The sequence below is a fragment of the Aptenodytes patagonicus genome, chromosome W (assembly GCF_965638725.1).
Source record: "Aptenodytes patagonicus chromosome W, bAptPat1.pri.cur, whole genome shotgun sequence".
Lineage (NCBI taxonomy): Eukaryota > Metazoa > Chordata > Aves > Sphenisciformes > Spheniscidae > Aptenodytes > Aptenodytes patagonicus.
The window spans coordinates 28,215,931-28,237,521 of record NC_134981.1 but is presented as its reverse complement, the minus strand read 5'-3'; the positions used below and the strand labels follow the sequence as shown (position 1 = coordinate 28,237,521).

General features: G+C 48.5%; 1 pseudogene across 1 annotated transcript in view; it reads right to left on the bottom strand.

Moving 5' to 3' along the window:
* Positions 1-21,184, bottom strand: part of LOC143172217 (AP-3 complex subunit beta-1-like) — a 288,974-nt pseudogene extending 267,790 nt beyond the window's left edge. The window contains exons 1-2 of the transcript XR_012997310.1: positions 21,112-21,184; positions 20,431-20,495 (exon numbers count right to left, since the gene is read on the bottom strand). The product of XR_012997310.1 is annotated as an AP-3 complex subunit beta-1-like (transcript). The remainder of the gene's footprint in view (positions 1-20,430; positions 20,496-21,111) is intronic.
* Positions 21,185-21,591: the final 407 nt, after the last annotated feature.

Genomic DNA, 21,591 nt, shown 5'->3' with positions numbered 1-21,591 from the left:
AACAACAAAGCAAGTGATGCACAGTACAATTGCTCACCACCAGCCGACCGATGCCCAGACAGTCCCCGAGCAGCGGCCCCCCCGGCCAGCTTTCCCCAGTTTATGTACTGAGCACGACGTCACATGGTATGGAATGTCCCTTTGGCCAGTTTGGCTGTGCCCCGCTCCCAGCTTCTTGTGCACCTCCAGCCTTCTCAGTCGGTAGAGCATGGGAAGCTGAAAAGTCCTTGGCTAGTGTAAGCATTACCTAGCAACAACTAAAACATCTGTGTGTTATCAACATTGTTCTCATCCTAAATCCAAAACACAGCATTGTACCAGCTACTAGGAAGGAAATTAACTCTATCCCTGCCGAAACCAGGACAATATCCACCCCTTCTTCTATACCATCTACGTCACGCTCAAGTCCCATATATTCCAGTACATTTCCATTAATCACCACCCCTTTTTTTTTTTTTTATATATGTATATATATACACACACAGAGAGATATCATTGCCTTAGACTGTGGGCCATCCCTCTAAAATGTTCGGTGAGTTCATTTAGTCCATGACTTCGGGCTCCATCTGTCGTAATAATCTTCCAGGGCAGGAAAGATGGAGATGGTATGTGGTGTTGGATTGTTTCATGCTGAAGTCAGTTCTGGTACCGTCATCACTGTGCTTTGCTTGGTTTCACTGAAGTTATTCTTCATTAGTCTGGGTGATTCTTATTGTAATATCATTAGTATGGCAAATAATATTATGTAGTACTTCACATAATTCAGATAATTGGCTATTCTCACCCAAAATCAAATCCCCTTGAGGTACACATCAGACTTCCCCATCCTTCCGCATTTTCCACCAAGCGCACCCAGGTCCTTCAGCAAAAGCAATCCCACGGATGGGTTTGCCTCTGCCCGAGGCAGGAATAACCCAGACTGTCTTCCCCAGCATAGTTTTTATGTGCACTACAGGGACTTTATTCCCATCTATAGTACGTAAGAGTTCTGACTGGGCAGGGCCAGCTCGATTGGCAGATCCCCTCGTGTTTACTAACCAGGTGGCCTTTGCTAAAAGTGTATCCCAATGTTTGAATGTCCCGCCACCCATTGCTCTCAGTGTAGTCTTTAACAGTCCATTGTATCGTTCGATTTTCCCAGAGGCTGGTGCATGATAGGGGATGTGATACACCCACTCAATGCCACGCTCTTTGGCCCAGGTGTCTACGAGGTTGTTTCGGAAATGAGTCCCGTTGTCTGACTCAATTCTTTCTGGGGTGCCATGTCGCCATAGGACTTGCTTTTCAAGGCCCAGGATAGTGTTCCGGGCAGTGGCATGGGGCACGGGATATGTTTCCAGCCATTCGGTGGTTGCCTCCACCATTGTAAGCACGTGGTGCTTGCCTTGGCGGGTTTGTGGGAGTGTGATGTAATCGATCTGCCAGGCCTCCCCATATTGATATTTCAGCCATCGTCCTCCATACCAGAGAGGCTTTAACCGCTTGGCTTGCTTGATTGCAGCACATGTTTCACATTCATGGATGACCTGCGCAATAGCGTCCATGGTCAAGTCTACCCCTCGATCACGAGCCCATCTGTATGTTACATCTCTTCCTTGGTGGCCTGAGGTGTCATGGGCCCACCGAGCTAGAAATAATTCACCCTTATGTTGCCAGTCCAGATCCACCTGAGCTACTTCAATCTTAGCAGCCTGATCCACCTGCTGGTTGTTTTGATGTCCTTCAGTCGCCCGACTCTTGGGTACGTGAGCATCTACGTGATGGACTTTTACAACCAGGTTCTCCACCCGGGCAGCAATATCTTGCCACAATGCGGCAGCCCAGATGGGTTTGCCTCTGCGCTGCCAGTTGCTCTGCTTCCATTGCTGCAACCACCCCCACAGGGCATTTGCCACCATCCATGAGTCAGTATAGAGATAGAGCACTGGCCACTTTTCTCGGTCAGCAATGTCTAAAGCCAGCTGGATGGCCTTTATTTCTGCAAATTGGCTCGATTCACCTTCTCCTTCAGCAGTTTCTACAACTTAGAATCATAGAATCATAGAATCATTGAGGTTGGAAAAGACCTCTAAGATCATCGAGTCCAACCGTCGACCGAACACCACCACCAGCCATGTCCCTAGGCGCCTCATCTACTCGTCTTTTAAATACCTCCAGGGATGGGGACTCAACCACTTCCCTGGGCAGCCTGTTCCAATGTTTAACCACTCTTTCAGTAAAGAAATTTTTCCTTACATCCAATCTAAACCTCCCCTGGTGCAACTTGGGGCCATTCCCTCTCGTCCTATCACTAGTTACTTGGGAGAAGAGACCGACACCCACCTCGCTACAACCTCCTTGCAGGTAGTTGTAGAGAGCGATGAGGTCTCCCCTCAGCCTCCTTTTCTCCAGGCTAAACAGCCCCAGTTCCCTCAGCCGCTCCTCATAAGACTTGTTCTCCAGACCCCTCACCAGCCTCGTTGCCCTTCTCTGGACACGCTCCAGCACCTCAACGTCCTTCTTGTAGTGAGGGGCCCAAAACTGAACACAGTATTCGAGGGGCGGCCTCACCAGGGCCGAGTACAGGGGCACGATCACTTCCCTACTCCTGCTGGCCACACTATTTCTGATACAGGCCAGGATGCCATTGGCCTTCTTGGCCGCCTGGGCACACTGCCGGCTCATGTTCAGCCGGCTGTCAACCAGCACCCCCAGGTCCTTTTCCGACAGGCAGCTTTCCAGCCACTCTTCCCCAAGCCTGTAGCGCTGCATGGGGTTGTTGTGGCCGAAGTGCAGGACCCGGTACTTGGCCTTGTTGAACCTCATACAATTGGTCTGGGCCCATCAATCCAGCCTGTCCAGGTCCCTCTGCAGAGCCTTCCTACCCCCGAGCAGATCAACACTCCCGCCCAACTTGGTGTCGTCTGCAAACTTACTGAGGGTGCACTCAATCCCCTCATCCAGATCATCGATAAAGATATTGAACAAGACCGGCCCCAAAACTGAGCCCTGGGGAACACCGCTCGTGACCAGCCGCCAACTGGATTGAACTCCATTCACCACAACTCTCTGGGCCCGGCCGTCCAGCCAGTTTTTGACCCAGCGCAGAGTACACCTGTCTAAGCCGTGAGCCACCAGCTTCTCTAAGAGAATGCTGTGGGAGACGGTGTCAAAGGCCTTACTGAAGTCCAGGTAGACCACATCCACAGCCTTTCCCTCATCCACTAGGCGGGTCACCTGGTCATAGAAGGAGATCAGGTTGGTCAAGCAGGACCTGCCTCTCACGAATCCGTGCTGGCTAGGCCGGATCCCCTGGTTGTCCCGCTCATGCCTTGTGAGCGCCCTCAAGATGAACCGCTCCATAATCTTCCCCGGCACCGAGGTCAGGCTGACAGGCCTGTAGTTCCCCGGATCCTCCTTCCTGCCCTTCTTGTAGATGGGCGTCACATTGGCAAGCCTCCAGTCGTCCGGGACCTCCCCCGTTAACCAGGACTGCTGATAAATGCTGGAGAGTGGCTTGGCGAGCACCTCCGCCAGCTCCCTCAGCACTCTCGGGTGGATCCCATCCGGCCCCATAGACTTGTGAGTGTCCAGGTGGCGTAGCAGGTCATTGACTGCTTCCTCTTGGATTATGGGGGGTTCATCCTGCTCGCCGTCCCTGTCCTCCAGCTCGGGGGGCCGAGTACCCTGAGGATAACTGGTCTGCCTGTTAAAGACTGAGGCAAAGAAGGCATTGAGTACCTCAGCCTTTTCCTCATCCTCAGTGACAATGTTCCCCCCAGCATCCAATAAGGGATGGAGATTCTCCTTGGCTCTCTTCTTGTCATTAATATATTTGTAAAAACTTTTTTTGTTGTCTTTAACAACAGCGGCCAGATTGCGTTCTAGCTGGGCTTTTGCCTTTCTCATTTCCTCTCTAAACAACCTAACGAGATCCCTGTACTCTTCCTGAGTCACCTGCCCCTTCTTCCACAAGCGGTAAACTCTCCTTTTTTTCCTGAGTCCCAGCAAGAGCTCCCCGTTCAGCCAGGCCAGTCGTCTTCCCCGCCCGTTCTTCTTACGGCGTACAGGGACAGCCTGCTCCTGCGCCTTTAAGACTTCCTTCTTGAAGGACGTCCAGCCTTCCTGGACCCCTTTGCCCTTCAGGACCGTCTCCCAAGGGACTCCCTCAACCAGCGTCCTGAACAGGCCAAAGTCCGCCCTCCGGGAGTCCATGGTTGCGGTTTTGCTGGCCCCTCTCCTTACTTCACCAAGAATGGAGAATTCTACCATTTCATGGTCGCTAAGCCCAAGACGGCCTCCGACCACCACATCTCCCACCAGTCCTTCTCTGTTTGTAAGCAGCAGGTCGAGCGAGGCACCTCCCCTGGTAGGCTCACTTACCAGCTGTGTCAGGAAGTTGTCTTCCACACACTCCAGGAACCTCCTAGACTGCTTCCTCTCTGCCGTGGTGTATTTCCAGCAGACGTCCGGGAAGTTGGAGTCCCCCACGAGAACAAGGGCTAGCGATTGAGAGGCTTGTGCCAGCCGCTTGTAGAACGCTTCATCCGCCCCTTCATCCTGGTTGGGTGGTCTATAACAGACTCCCAGCAGGATATCTGCCTCGTTGGCCTTCCCCCTCATCCTTACCCATAAACACTCGACCGTATCATCATCACAATCGTTGAGCTCTAGACAATCGAAACACTCCCTAACATACAGGGCCACCCCACCGCCTCTCCTTCCTCCCCTGTCCCTTCTGAAGAGTCTATAGCCATCCATTGCAGCACGCCAGTCATGAGAGTCACCCCACCATGTTTCTGTGATGGCGACTAAGTCATATCTCTCCCGCTGCACAATGGCTTCCAGCTCCTCCTGTTTGCCGCCCATGCTGCGTGCATTGGTGTAGATGCACTTGAGCTGGGCTATCGATTTGGCCCCCGGCATCGGCACACCACCCCTAGGCTCATCTCTAGTGAGCCTGGTTTTATCCCCTTCCCCCTTCAAACCTAGTTTAAAGCCCTCTCAATGAGCCCTGCCAATTCTTGAGCCATGATCCTTTTCCCCCTGTGAGACAGCTGGACTCCATCTGTCGCCAGCAGGCCCGGTGCCGTGTAAACCTCCCCGTGATCAAAAAAGCCAACATTCCACCGATGGCACCAGCCCCTGAGCCACGTGTTGATCAGGTGCGTTTTCCTGTTCCTTTCAGTATTCTTCCCTGCCACTGTAGGGATAGAGGAAAACACTACCTGTGCTCCCGATCCTTCAACCAGTTGCCCCAGTGCCCTGAAGTCCCTTTTGATCACTGCAGGACTTCTCTCTGCAACCTCATCACTGCCAGCCTGTATAACCAACAGCAGGTAGTAATCGGAAGACCGTACCAAACCAGGGAGCTTCCTAGTGATGTCTCTGACCCGGGCCCCAGGGAGGCAGCAGACTTCCCTGTGGGATGGGTCCAGTCGGCATATCGGGCCCTCTGTTCCCCTCAGAAGGGAATCGCCTACGACAATTACCCTCCTTTTTTTCTTAGCAGAGGCAGTCATAATGCGTGGGGCTGACTGCCTCACCCTAGGCAACCCCCTGGATGGACCTTCGTCTACATCCTCGTTTGCCTCACCCTCAAGTTCCAGGGCCCCATATCTGTTGTGTAAGGGCAACCGGGAAGGTGAGGGAGGCCGAGCAGGGGTTCGCCTGGCACCCGAGCAGGGACCTGTTTCCATTCCCTCCCGTCGCTTAGGTCCCCTCTTTCTACCTGGTGGCAAGAAGGCAGGGGATCCTCTGCTTCTTGTGGAGCCTCCATCTGCTGCCTTTGCCTCAGGGATGGTAGGATGCGGCTCCACCAATCTATCTCCCTCTCACACTCCCTGATACTCCTCAACCTTTCCACTTCCTCCTTCAGCTCTGCCACCAGGCTGAGCAGATCATCCACCTGGTCACACCACACACAGGTGGTTTCTCTGCTGCCCTCCAGTACAGCTGACAGGCTCAGGCACTCCCTGCAGCCAGAGACCTGGACAGCTGTATGCTTGCGTGTGAGCTCCGTCTGGGTCGCTACATTCCTTCTGGCGACGGCTTTCGGCCGAGTGCAAACCATAGCTGGTCCTCTTCTCGGAAGCCGACGATTACCAATTGAGTTGGCCTCTAGAGCCAGGAGCGGGGCTGCGCCTTGCCCGCTCGCCTTCCCTGCACGCCCTGCCTGCGCGAACTGCCGCGCAAACTGCCGTGCACGCCCTTCTGACGTGCCACGTCTTGTTTGCCCGCCCTATTCGCCGCGCTCCGGGTCACATAGGACTCCATACAGCAGCTTTCCACCTCCGATGCTTTCCCACAAGACGACAGGACCCATCAGTGAACAGGGCATATTGCTTCTCATTTTCTGGTAGTTCATTATACAGTGGGGCCTCCTCAGCACGCGTCACCTCCTCTTCTGGCGATATTCCAAAATCTTTGCCCTCTGGCCAATCCATGATCACTTCCAGGATTCCTGGGCGACTGGGGTTTCCTATTTGAGCCTGTTGTGTGATCAGTGTGACCCACTTACTCCATGTAGCATCAGTTGCATGATGTGTACAGGGGACCCTCCCTCTGAACATCCAGCCTAGCACCGGCAGTCAGGATGCCAGGAGGAGCTGTGCTTCAGTGCCGATCACTTCCGAAGCAGCTTGAACCCCTTCACATGCTGCCAGTATCTCTTTTTAAGTTGGAGTATAGCGGGCCTCGGATCCTCTGTATCCCCGACTCCAAAACCCTAGGGGTCGACCTCGAGTCTCCCCTGGTGCTTTCTGCCAGAGGTTCCAGGTAGGGCCGTTCTCCCCGGCTGCGGTGTAGAACACATTTTTTACATCGTGCCCTACCCGGACTGGCCCCAGGGCAGGGGGCATGAACTGTCTCCTCTTTAATTAGTTCAAAAGCTTGTCGTTGCTCAGGGCCCCATTTGAAATCATTCTTCTTCCGGGTCACTTGATAGAGAGGGTTTACAATCAGACTGTAATTTGGAATATGCGTTCTCAAAAACCCAGGACGCCTAAGAAAGTTTGTGTTTCCTTTTAGCTAGTTGGTGGAGACATGGCTGTTATTTTGTTGATCACGTCCATTGGGATCTGACGATGACCATCTTGCCATTTTATTCCTAAAAATTGGATCTCCTGTGCAGGTCCCATGACCTTACTACAGAGCATCACCCTGTTCCAGTGCAGTCTGGATCAGTCCATGGCAAATGGTGGGGCTGTGTTTCCACCCCTGGGGCAGTTGGTTCCAGGTGTACTGGACACCCCTCCAAGTGAAAGCGAACTGTGGCCTGCACTCTGCTGCCAAAGGGATTGAGAAAAATGCATTAGCGATATCAGTTGTGGCATACCACTTGGCTGCCTTTGACTCCAGTTCGTATTGAAGTTCTAGCATGTCTGGCACAGCAGCACTCAGCGGTGGCGTGACTTCATTTAGGCCACGATAGTCTACTGTCAGTCTCCACTCTCCATTAGACTTCCGCACTGGCCATATGGGACTGTTAAAGGGTGAACGAGTCTTGCTGATCACTCCTTGACTCTCCAGTCGACGAATCAGCTCATGGATGGGAATCAGGGAGTCTCGGTTGGTGCAATATTGCCGCTGGTGCACTGTGGTGGTAGCGATTGGCACCTGTTGGTCTTCGACCTTCAGCAACCCCACAACAGAGGGGTCCTCCGAGAGACCAGGCAAGGTGGACAGCTGTTTAATTTCCTCCGTCTCCAAGGCAGCTATACCAAAAGCCCACCAGTACCCTTTTGGGTCCTTGAAATACCCTCTCCTGAGGTAGTCTATGCCAAGGATGCACGGAGCCTCTGGGCCAGCCACAATGGGGTGCTTCTGCCACCCATTCCCAGTTAGGCTCACTTCGGCTTCCAATACAGTTAGCTGTTGGGATCCCCCCGTCACCCCAGAAATACAGATGGGTTCTGCCCATCTGCATTAGGGTACACTGTTCACCGGTGTCTACTAGAGCCTTATACTCCTGTGGGTCTGATGTGCCAGGCCACCGAATCCACACAGTCCAGTAAACCCGTTTGTCCCTTTCCTCCCCCTGGCTGGAGGCAGGGCCCCTCTAGTCCTGGTCATAGTATTTGTTACTCACTTCTTGTAAATGCGAATCAAAAGTCTCTTCATTAAGATCAGAAGTCAGATCAGCCCTTCTACTCTCTCTGGGGAACTACCCACTGGAAACTGGAGCAGCAGTTTTCCTGGAAGAACCCCCTTCTGTGGTTGTTTTCCCTTGCAACTCACGTACCTATACCTCTAGGGCTGCAGTAGGTTTTCCATCCCACTTCCTCATGTCTTCTCCGTGGTCACACAGGTAAAACCATAGGGTGCCCCGTGGTGTGTGCCCTTTATATTCTCTTGAGCAAAAGAACACTGACTCCTAATAGCCGAGATAGTGGTCTGTACAGGTGGGGAGTAGGACCTATCCTCTCTGAGTTGCTGGAGCTCCCGGGACAGTTTCTCCACAGCCGAGACGAGGGAAGATGAGAGATTTTCCTCATATTACCGGAGATGTCCAGCCAATTCATCCACCGTTTGTTCCTCTCCATCTTTCCAGGTCATCACTGCCAATGAATTGGCATATGACGATGGTGAGCTCCTTATAAACTTCCGCCACATGGGTTGCGTGCACTCGACTTCGTCTGGATCTTTGGATAGTTGTTCATTGCTAAGGTCACCATAAATCACCTCCAGCACAGCTAATTCCCTCAGGTACTGGATACCCTTCTCCATGGTGGTCCACTTGCCTAGGCGACATATGACATTTTCCTTGAAGGCATACCTATCCTTCAAGCTTGACAAGAGTCGCCTCCAAAGGCTGAGGACTCGTGTCCTTTTTCCAATCGCTTTGTCAATGCCCCCTTCCCTAGAAAGGGATCCCAGCTGCTTGGCTTCCCTACCCTCTAATTCCAGGCTACTGGCTCCATTATCCCAGCATCGGAGCAGCCAGGTGACAATATGCTCACCTGGACGACGGCTGAAATCTTTTCGTATATCTTGCAGCTCACTCAGGGATAGGGATCGGGTGGTCACTGCCTCATTTATGAGTTTTTCCTCTTCTTCCTCCCCGATCAGTGGCCGGCTCTCCTCCTCCTGTTCTCGTGATGGCCCTTATCCAGGGTAGTCTGCCTCGTCCACTTCTTCCTCCGGCTCCCTTTTAGAAGAAGCTTCCTCCTCCCTTACTAAACGAGCCGACTTCCGCTTCCAAGATTTCTTCTTGTGTACAGGGGCCACTGATACCGGCACAGGTTGGTTCTTTGGTTCAGCCACAGTGCATGTCGCCGGCATCTGAGTGGCCGCAGGGCCTGTTGCCGGCATCTGAGTGGCCGCAGGGCCTGTCGTTTTACTGTCAGAGCCAGAGACCTTCTCTTCCCTTTGTGGGTACTGAATGGTGTTGAACAGGGCTCGGTAGGCATGGGCCAGGCCCCAGCACGTTGCAGTGATCTGCATCTCTCTGGAGTTGCCAGGGTGACAGCATACTTTGTCCAAATATTCTACTAACTCTTCAGGATTCTGCACTTGCTCAGGGGTGAAGTTCCAAAACACTGGGGGTGCCCATTGGCCTAGGTACTTGCCCATCTTGTCCCACACACCCTGCCACTCATAACTATTCAGCCTTGGGGCAGATCTGTGGATGATATTCTTAAATTGCTTACCAACTTTAGACAAAACCGAAACAGTATTACAAAGAAGTACCAATAGAAGTATCTTAACTACCCAAGGCTGTTCAAAATACTGAAAAGTTACTGTAACGAAGGAGGAAACATCATAGAAGAAGGTAGTGACTCTGCCATTCTGTATTTCCTCCGTAAAACAACTCTCAGAAACGTTACTGCAATTGCTAGTTGTCTCCACGAAATGGTATCCGTGGTACAGTAACGGCTTCATTGGGAAACTTACATACCACACTAAGGTCAAGGTCAATGTTCTAAAAACAAACCTCACAAGCGAGACATCACTAATCACTGCAGACCACAGCAAACTGCAAAACCCAACACCAATCTTTAACATGTACAGCAGGAAAAAGAGCACGATGCAGATTAGACAAATCAATATCGAGAACAGAGGAACCAACATTGTGACCCACAACTATTAACAGATATAAGTTCCTTAATATGCTCCGGTTAATCTGTTATTATCTCAAACCCTTCGTGCCCCACATTGGGCGCCAAAAAGGACGGTCGTGGTTTAACCTCAGTCGGCAACTGAGCACCACACAGCCGCTCGCTCACTCCCCCACCCACCCCAGTGGGATGGGGGAGAGAATTGGAAGAGCACAAGTGAGAAAAACTCGTGGGTTGCGTTAAAAACAGTTTAAGAATTGGAATAAAATGATAATAATAATAATAATGTAATAATAGTAATAATAATACACAAAGCATATGATGCACAGTGCAGTTGCTCACCACCCACCGACCAATGCCCAGCCAGTCCCCGACCAGCGGCCCCCCCGGACAGGTTTCCCCCAGTTTATGTACTGAGCATGACGTCACATGGTATGGAATGTCCCTTTGGCCAGTTTGGCTGTGCCCCCTCCCAGCTTCTTGTGCACCTGCAGCCTTCTCAGTCAGTAGAGCATGGGAAACTAAAAAGTCCTTGGCTAGTGTAAGCATTACCTAGCAACAACTAAAACATCGGTGCATTATCAACTTTGTTCTCATCCTAAATCCAAAACACAGCATTGTACCAGCTACTAGGAAGGAAATTAAGTCTATCCCTGCCGAAACCAGGACACTCTGTTAAGCATAAAGTTTGTCATTTAGCTTTAATCACGTATTCTTGGATTGTTTTACTTTTCACATGAATATTTGATATCTTAATCTTTTTTTTCCTTTGAACAATTAATTTCAGAAGTTATAGCTTCCTTTCTTTTTTCTGGAGTTCTGGAGGAAATGTTGCTGAATGTTGCACAATTCTAATGCAGTATTAAAGGAAATTGTTAAAAAGTCAAATTTAATTATTCCAGCCTGTTACTGAAGACAAAGGGAGTTTTGTTTACACAGATCTGACCTCTAAAGCATGCCAGATGTTGTGAAATAAGCTATATAAGAACTGAAATGTTTACTGTTCACAGTTAGGCATGTTCCTCAGAAGAGAGATCCATTAACCAATTATTTTTTTCCTTTTCTTCTTATCTGTCCATTTCTACATGAATTGGTGTTTTATTTTTATTATATTGAGTGCTTTTCTTCCTCCCTCGCAAGTAGGAAAAAGGGTTTATTACTCAGATCACGAAGTAAGTACTCCATATAATAATTCCTGCTTCAAAAATAAGAATAAGTTACAGACAACAATATGGTTTCACTTACACAAGGCATCACCTGATACACTGGAGAAATTCTCATTAATTCCTTACCTCTTCCCAGTATTTTATGGCATCTTCAAAAACTTTGCTTAACTCTCTCCTTTTATTTATTGATAGCTCCCCATTCAAATTAGGACAGTGTTAGTAACATTCTCAGTTGGCTCTTTTGAAATTAGTTTGCTCTTGGACTTAAGGAGCTAGGCAGAACTCTTTTCCAGTTAATACTGCTTTGCTCATTAGCCTTAGAAAGCAGGTGTCTTATCAATCAGCATTGGTTTGACTTCTTTTTGCCAACACTTTACAATATTCTGTCAACATTTTAAAATATTCTGAAAATGGGACAATCTTCCAAAGCAAAACTTCTTGGAGCCAGAGCTTACTTGTGAGAATCAACCTGGTAAGAAGTCAGACTGAGAAATCTACAGAGCCTTCTTCTCCACTCACCAGCTCATCTCTTCATTGTTCATAAGGTCATCCTTATACTAAAGTTGTATTGTTATCCAGCCTCAGAGTTCTTACTGATCAGCACCTACAAGTACTGTATATTACCCATAGTTATGGAACAGAAGTAAAACAGTGAGAGCCATGAACTCTAGCATAACTTCTGTCCTGGTTTTGGCAGGGATAGAGTTAATTTCCTTCCTAGTAGCTGGTACAGTGCCGTGTTTTGGATTTAGGATGAGAACAATGTTGATAACGCACCGATGTTTTAGTTGTTGCTAGGTAATGCTTACACTAGCCAAGGACTTTTCAGCTTCCCATGCTCTACCGACTGAGAAGGCTGCAGGTGCACAAGAAGCTGGGAGGGGGGCACAGCCAAACTGGCCAAAGGGACATTCCATACCATGTGATGTCATGCTCAGTACATAAACTGGGGAAAGCTGGCCAGGGGGGCCGCTGCTCGGGGACTGGCTGGGCATCGGTCAGCGGGTGGTGAGCAATTGAATTGTGCATCATTTGCTTTGTATAATATTATTGTCATATTACATTATTATTATTATTGTTATCATTTTTTTATTTCAATCACTAAACTGTTTTTATCTCAACCCACGACTTTTTCTCACTTCTACTCTTCCAATTCTCTCCCCCATCCCACCGGGTGCAGGGGAGTGAGCGAGCGGCTGTGTGGTACTCAGCTGCCGACTGAAGTTAAACCACGACAGTCCTTTTTGGCACCCAACGTGGGGTATGAAGGGTTTGAGATAAAAACAAATTAACAAGAGCGTATTAAGGAACTTATATCTGTTAATAGTTGTGGGTCACAATGTTGGTTCCTCTGTTCTCAATATTGATTTGTCTAATCTGCATCGTGCTCTTTTCTTTTTTGCTGCATGTGTTAGAGATTAGTGTTGGTTCTTGCAGTTTGCTGTGGTCTGCAGTGATTGGTGATGTTTCACTTGGGAGGTTTATTTTTAACACACTGACCTTTGGCAGAAGTTGTTATCTCAGTGTCGTGCTGAAGCCATTACTGTACTTCGGGTACCACTTCGTGGAGATAATTCGCAATTACAGTTCTTCCTCTGAGAGTTTTTCTACGGAGGAAATACAGAATGGCAGCGTCGCTACCTTCTTCTATGATGCTTCCTCCTTCATTACAGTAACTTTTCAGTATCTTGAACATCCTTGGGTAGTAAAGATACTTCTATTAATACTTCTTGGGAATATTGTTTTGGTTTTGTCTGAAGTTGGTAAGCAATTTAAGAATATCATCCAGAGATCTGCCCCAAAGCCGAATAGTTATGAGTGGCAGGGTGTGTGGGACAAGATGGGCAAGTACCTAGGCCAATGGGCACCCCCAGTGTTTTGGAACTTCACCCCTGAGCAAGTGCAGAATCCTGAAGAGTTAGTAGAATATTTGGACAAAGTATGCTGTTACCCTGGCAACTCCAGAGAGATGCAGATCACTGCAACGTGCTGGGGCCTGGCCCATGCCTACCGAGCCCTGTTCAACACTACTCAGTACCCTGGATCTGATGGTAAAACGACATGCACTGTGGCCACTCAGACCCCGGCAACAGGCCCTGCAGCTACTCCGAACCCGGTGACAGGCACTGTGGCCGCTCAGACCCCGGCGACACGCCCAGTGGCTGAACCAAAGAGCCAACCTGTGCCGGTATCAGTCGCCCCTGTACACAAGAAGAAATCTTGGAAGCGAAAGTCGGCTTGTTTAGTAAGGGAGGAAGAAACTTCTTCTAAAAGGGAGCCAGAGGAAGAAGTGGAAGAGGCAGACTACCCTGGAGAAGGACCATCACGAGAACAGCAGGAGGAGGGCCAGCCACTGCTCGGGGAGGAAGAAGAGGAAGAACTCATAAACGAGGCAGTAACCACCCGATCCCTATCCCCGAGTGAGCTGCGAGATATACAAAAAGATTTCAGCTGTCGTCCAGGCGAGCATATTGTCACCTGGCTGCTCCGATGCTGGGATAATGGGGCCAGTAGCCTGGAATTAGAGGGTAGGGAAGCCAAGCAGCTGGGATCCCTTTCTAGGGAAGGGGGCATTGACAAAGCGATTGGAAAAGGGACACGAGTCCTCAGCCTTTGGAGGCAAATCTTGTCAAGCTTGAAGGATAGGTATACCTTCAAGGAAGATGTCTTATGTCGCCCAGGCAAGTGGACCACCATGGAGAAGGGTATCCAGTACCTGAGGGAATTAGCTGTGCTGGAGGTGATTTATGGTGACCTGAGCAATGAACAGCTATCCAAAGATCCAGACGAAGTCAAGTGCACACGACCCATGTGGCAGAAGTTTGTAAGGAGCTCACCATTGTCATACGCCAATTCATTGGCAGTGATGACCTGGAAAGATGGAGAGGAACAAACGGTGGATGAATTGGCTGGCCAACTCCGGCAATACAAAGAAAGTCTCTCTTCCTCCCTTGTCTCGGCTGTGGAAAAACTGTCCAAAAAACTGTCCCGGGAGATCCAGCAACTCAGAGAGGATAGGTCCTACTCCTCACCTGTACGGACCAGTATCTCGGCTATTAGGAGTCAGCGTTCTTTTGCTCAAGAGAGAGAATATAAAGGGTACACACCACGGGGCACCCTATGGTTTTACCTGTGTGACCACGGAGAAGACATGAGGAAGTGGGATGGAAAACCTACTGCAGCCCTAGAGGCATGGGTACGTGAGTTACAAGGGAAAACAATCACAGAAGGGGGTTCTTCCAGGAAACCTGCTGCTCTAGTTTCCAGCAGGCAGTTCCCCAGAGAGAGTAGAAGGGCTGATCTTACTCCTGATCTTAATGAAGAAACTTCTGACTCGTGTTTACAAGAAATGAGAAACGAGTACTGTGATGAGGATTAGAGGGGCCCTGCCTCCAGCCAGGGGGAGGAAAGGGACAACCGAGGGACATCCAACTGTGTGGATTCGGTGGCCTGGCACATCAGACCCACAGAAGTATAAAGCTCTAGTACACACCGGTGAACAGTGTACCCTAATGCCATCAGATTAAAAAGGGGCAGAATCCATCTGTATTTCTGCAGTGATGGGGGGATCCCAAGAACTGTCTGTGTTGGAGGCTGAAGTAAGTCTAACTGGGAATGAGTGGCAAAAGCACCCCCTTGTGACTGGCCCAGAGGCTCCGTGCATCCTTGGCATAGACTACCTCAGGAGAGGGTATTTCAAGGACCCAAAAGGGTACCGGTGGGCTTTTGGTATAGCTGCCTTGGAGATGGAAGAAATTAAACAGCTGTCCACCTTGCCTGGTCTCTTGGAGGACCCCTCTGTTGTGGGGTTGCTGAAGGTCAAAGACCAACAGGTGCCAATCGCTACCACCACGGTGCACCGGTGGCAATATCGCACCAACCGAGAGTCCCTGATTCCCATTCATGAGCTGATTCATCAACTGGAGAGCCGAGGAGTGATCAGCAATACTCGCTCACCCTTTAACAGTCCCATATGGCCGGTGCGGAAGTCTAATGGAGAGTGGAGACTGACAGTAGACTATCGTGGCCTAAATGAAGTCACGCCACCGCTGAGTGCTGCTGTGCCAGACATGCTAGAACTTCAATACGAATTGGAGTCAAAGGCAGCCAAGTGGTATGCCACAACTGATATCGCTAATGCATTTTTCTCAATCCCTTTGGCAGCAGAGTGCAGGCCACAGTTCGCTTTCACTTGCAGGGGGGTGTCCCGTACACATGGAACCGACTGCCCCAGGGGTGGAAACACAGCCCTACCATTTGCCATGGACTGATCCAGACTGCACTGGAACAGGGTGGAGCTCCAGAACACCTGCAATGCATTGATGACATCATCGTGTGGGGCAACAGAGCAGGAGAAGTTTTTGAAAAGGGAAGGAAATAGTCCAAATCCTGCTGAAGGCTGGTTTTGCCATAAAACAAAGTAAGGTCAAGGGACCTGCACAGGAGATCCAGTTTTTAGGAATAAAATGGCAAGATGGACGTCGTCAGATCCCAATGGATGTGAACAACAAAATAACAGCCATGTCTCCACCAACTAGCAAAACGGAAACACAAGCTTTCTTAGGCGTCCTGGGTTTTTGAGAATGCATATTCTAAAGTACATTCTGATTGTAAGCCCTCTTGTCCTCGTTTCGGCAGGGATAGAGTTAATTTCCTTTCTAGTAGCTGGTACAGTGTTTTGGATTTAGGATGAGAACAAAGTTGATAACGCACCGATGTTTTAGTTGTTGCTAGGTAATGCTTACACTAGCCAAGGACTTTTTAGTTTCCCATGCTCTACCGACTGAGAAGGCTGGAGGTGCACAAGAAGCTGGGAGAGGGCACAGCCACACTGGCCAAAGGGACATTCCATACCACGTGACGCCATGCGCAGTACATAAACTGGGGAAAGCTGGCCGGGGGGGCCACTGCTCGGGGACTGGCTGGGCGTTGGTCGGCGGGTGGTGAGCAATTGTACTGTGCATCACTTGTTTTGTGTATTATAATTATTATTATCTTATTATTATTATTTTCATCATTTTATTTCAATTATTAAACTGTTTTTATCTCAACCCACAACTTTTTCTAACTTGTGCTCTTCCAATTCTCTCCCCCATCCCACCGGGTGGGGGGGAGTGGGCGAGCGGCTGCGTAGTGCTTAGTTGCCGACTGAGATTAAACCACGACACCTCTCTATCAAGTGACCCGGAAGAAGAACGATTTCAAATGGGGCCCTGAGCAACAACAAGCTTTTGAACAAATTAAAGAGGAGACAGTTCATGCCCCCTGCCCTGGGGCCAGTCCGAGCAGGACACGATGTAGAAAATGTGCTCTACACCGCAGCCAGAGAGAATGGCCCTACCTGGAGCCTCTGGCAGAAAGCACCAGGGGAGACTCGAGGTCGACCCCTAGGGTTTTGGAGTCGGGGATACAGAGGATCCAAGGCCCGCTATACTCCAACTGAAAAAGAGATATTGGCAGCCTATGAAGGGGTTCGAGCTGCTTCAGAAGTGATCGGCACTGAAGCACAGCTCCTCCTGGCACCCCGACTGCTGGTGCTGGGCTGGATGTTCAGAGGGAGGATCCCCTGTACACATCATGCAATCGATGCTACGTGGAGTAAGTGGGTCGCACTGATCACACAACGGGCTCGAATAGGAAACCCCAGTCGCCCAGGAATCCTGGAAGTGATCATGGATTGGCCAGAGGGCAAAGATTTTGGAATATCGCCAGAGGAGGAGGTGACGCGTGCTGAGGAGGCCCCAATGTATAATGAACTACCAGAAAATGAGAAGCAATATGCCCTGTTCACTGATGGGTCCTGTCGTCTTGTGGGAAAGCATCGGAGGTGGAAAGCTGCTGTATGGAGTCCCATGCGACAAGTTGTAGAAACGGCTGAAGGAGAAGGTGAATCGAGCCAATTTGCAGAAGTAAAGGCCATCCAGCTGGCTTTAGACATTGCTGACCGAGAAAAGTGGCCAGTGCTCTATCCCTATACTGTCTCATGGATGGTGGCAAATGCCCTGTGGGGGTGGTTGCAGTAATGGAAGCAGAGCAACTGGCAGCGCAGAGGCAAACCCATCTGGGCTGCTGCATTGTGGCAAGATATTGCTGCCCGGGTGGAGAACCTGGTTGTAAAAGTCCGTCACGTAGATGCTCACGTACCCAAGAGTCGGGCCACTGAAGAACATCAAAACAACCAGCAGGTGGATCAGGCTGCTAAGATTGAAGTGGCTCAGGTGGATCTGGACTGGCAACATAAGGGTGAATTATTTCTAGCTCTGTGGGCCCATGACACCTCAGGTCACCAAGGAAGAGATGCAACATACAGATGGGCTCATGATCAAGGGGTGGACTTGACCATGGACACCATTGCGCAGGTTATCCATGAATGTGAAACATGCGCTGCAATCAAGCAAGCCAAGCGGTTAAAGCCTCTCTGGTATGGAGGACGATGGCTGAAATATCAATATGGGGAGGCCTGGCAGATTGATTATATCACACTCCCACAAACCCGCCAAGTCAAGCGCCACGTGCTTACAATGGTGGAGGCAACCACCGGATGGCTGGAAACATATCCCGTGCCCCATGCCACTGCCCGGAACGCTATCCTGGGCCTTGAAAAGCAAGTCCTATGGTGACATGGCACCCCAGAAAGAATTGAGTCAGACAACGGGACTCATTTCCGAAACAACCTCATAGACACCTGGGCCAAAGAGCACGGCATTGAGTGGGTGTATCACATCCCCTGTCATGCACCAGCCTCTGGGAAAATTGAACGATACAATGGACTGTTAAAGACTACACTGAGAGCAATGGGTGGCGGGACATTCAAACATTGGGATACACTTTTAGCAAAGGCCACCTGGTTAGTCAACACGAGGGGATCTGCCAATCGAGCTGGCCCTGCCCAGTCAGAACTCTTACGTACTGTAGATGGGAATAAAGTCCCTGTAGTGCACATAAGAAATATGTTGGGGAAAACAGTTTGGGTTATTCCTGCCTCGGGCAAAGGCAAACCCATCCGTGGGATTGCTTTTGCTCAAGGACCTGGGTGCCCTTGGTGGATAATGCGGAAGGATGGGGAAGTCCGATGTGTACCTCAAGGGGATTTGATTTTGGGTGAGAATAGCCAATGATCTGAATTATGTGATGTTAAGTACTACATAATATTATTTGCCATACTAATCATATTACAATAAGAATCACCCAGATTAATGAAGAATGAACTTTGATGAAACCAAGCAAAGCACAGTGATGATGGTACCAGAACTGACTTCAACATGAAACAATCCAACACCACATACCATCTCCATCTTTCCTGCCCTGGAAGATTATTACGACAGATGGAGCCCGAAGTCATGGACTAAATGAACTCACCGAAGATTTTAGAGGGATGGCCCATAGACTAAGGGAATGATATCTCTGTGTGTATATATATTAAAAGAAACCCAGGAAAAGGGGTGGTGATTAATGAAGATGTATTGGAAAATATGGGACTTGAGCATGACGTAGATGGTATAGAATAAGGGGTGGATGTTGTCCTGGTTTCGGCAGGGATAGAGTTAATTTCCTTCCTAGTAGCTGGTACAGTGCTGTGTTTTGGATTTAGGATGAGAACAAAGTTGATAACACACCGATGTTTTAGTTGTTGCTAGGTAATGCTTACACTAGTCAAGGACTTTTTAGTTTCCCATGCTCTACTGACTGAGAAGGCTGCAGGTGCACAAGAAGCTGGGAGGGGGCACAGCCAGGACAGCTGACCCAAACTGGCCAAATGGACATTCCATACCATGTGACGTCATGCTCAGTACATAAACTGGGGGAAAGCTGGCCGGGGGGGCCGCTGCTCGGGGACTGGCTGGGCATCGGTTGGCGGGTGGTGAGCAATTGCATTGTGCATCATTTGCTTTGTGTATTATTATTATCATTATTACATTATTATTATTATATTTCAATTATTAAACTGTTTTTATCTCAACCCACGAGTTTTTCTCACTTGTGCTCTTCCGATTCTCTCCCCCATCCCACTGCGGGGGGGGAGTGAGCAAGTGGCTGTGTGGTGCTCAGTTGCTGATTGAGCTTAAACCACGACAACTTTTAATGGTGATCTCTAATGATTTGTGCACTTTGTAGCCTTTATGTCTTTCCGAGAAAGTACTAATGCACCTTCACTTTACGAATTAGACCCAGTAAACTTGCAGAGGAACATTCTAAGAAGAGGCGACATTAGACACCATATTTCCAGTGTGGCAGACCAAAGTTTTGTCAGCTGAGTAGCAAGGCCTTTCAAATTCACAGGTATTCAATGCATACACCTATCTGTACCTGCAATGTATTTCCTCTCTTATGCGCTTGCTCTACCAGGCACTACTTACTGGATGCTGTTATAGACCAGAAAAGTATAGGAAAGTGCTATCTTTCAGTTTTTCCACATCTAATGTATTAATTCAGTGGCTGAATGGTCTGTTGACCAATATGATGGATGTGACAACCAGATTGACTGATACAAGCAATTACACATACTGCATTTAATAAATGACATCAGTACAGACTATCAAGCTTTATGTGCTTTTTTTTTTTCAGTTTAGTGTCTAACAGCTTTAACATTTCCAATATATGATATGTGGATTCAGTTTAGGAGAAGAAGGAATGAAAATTGTCTGTTAGGAAATACTGAAGAGATGCTTCTCTTGCTGTATTTTAAAACTCTCTCAAATTTTTTTTCTAGCTTGCATCAGACATCAACCAAACAGCTCTTATTTTTTGGAATGGAAATAGTACGATTATACTTTGGCAACTTTGAAAATTGGCATGATACATAAATACACATCATATGAGATTTAAGCTATTGCTTCTCTTATTTCTGTCTCTGACCAGCTGTTTTTCATTTTAAAACTCAAGCAAGGGATTTCTATATTAATATTATATGTCATACATTATATTTTAAATACTAATAATATGTGTATTTCATTACATAATGTTATTAATGATGTATATAATATAATAATAAAGTTGTATATTAATACATAATATTATTGCTTTGGTATGATAAATAGTTTTATATATTTTATACATTATACATTGTACATTACATATATCTTAGTATATATTCAACTAAGTATGTGACATAGCTGTATTTGAAATCAGAAGGGAAATGAACAGGTCACATGCAGAACTATAAATTATCTATTTCTTCGTGACTGGAATTCTGAAATAATAATTCTGTTTCAGCTACATATTCTTACCCCCTTTACCTCTAAGCTGTGCAAGTGCCACCCTTCAACAGCTTCTCCTGTCCTGGCTTTAGGATCTATTTGGACAATCCAGAGTATTTACTCTAAAGTCTAATATTCTAAAAAAAAAAGGAAAAAGTACAAAGCTTTCCTGGCATTCAAGTCTTGAAAATATAAATTCTAAAGGATAAATAACAATACCAGTAAGAATATCATAATTCAGGGTGCATTGCTTACTATGTCACTGGGTGTAATGAGAGATATATGGATTCATAGAATACTAATAGGAAATAGGAGCTTCCGTACATGGCCTCCTAACTACCTTGAGTGCTCCTTCTACTCCAAGCTTGTATCACTCAGGAGATGTCCCCATAAGAAGTGCCCTCTAAACGCAGAAGTGGGTAGGACCGAAGCTGTAGTGAAACGGATGCTTCAGCCAGTGTTAGCTGCTGGGTTGTGCTTCTGTGGTGGAAAGTAGTCTTGGTGTTCAGGTCATCCCCCTTCTCTTATACAAAAATACCCTTTATGTGGGCGGTAGCAGCTACAGGGGCTGAAGAAGGCTAGTAAGAGGGCAACACCAGGAAGATACTAGCCAACAGGGGAATGAAGTGCAGGGAAGGCTGTATGTCTTCTCTGTAGTTCTTTGTTAGATGTATTCAGATTAAAATATATAGGATCTTTGTCAGATTTTACCTTGTCCGGTGTCGACGGCGGAGCGGGAGTGCGAATCTGGAGTAATGATAGGTCCCAATATGAGTATGGTCATTCTCCTTTATTTATACTTATAACAGGGCTTATATAGTTATCCACTATGGACACGCGCTTCCTAACAACCTATGATTGGCTAACTACGGCTATACACGCGCTCACAGCTCCTTCGGACACGCGCTTCATAACAATCTATGATTGACCAACTACAGCTATTCACGCGCTCACAGCTCCTTTGGACACGCGCTCCATAACAACCTATGATTGGTCAATCACAGCCGTACATGCGCTCACAACACCCTTCTCATTGGTAGCTGCCGGCTGGTCCCGCCAATCTCTGCCTCCTCCCATCCCGGATGTTGTTTCGCTTTTGTTGTTTATCGCGTGGCGAGGTTCCTTCTTCTGCCCAGGGAAGGACGGTCAAGGTCACCAGCCGTCTTTGTCAGCATACCCCTGCTACTGTTT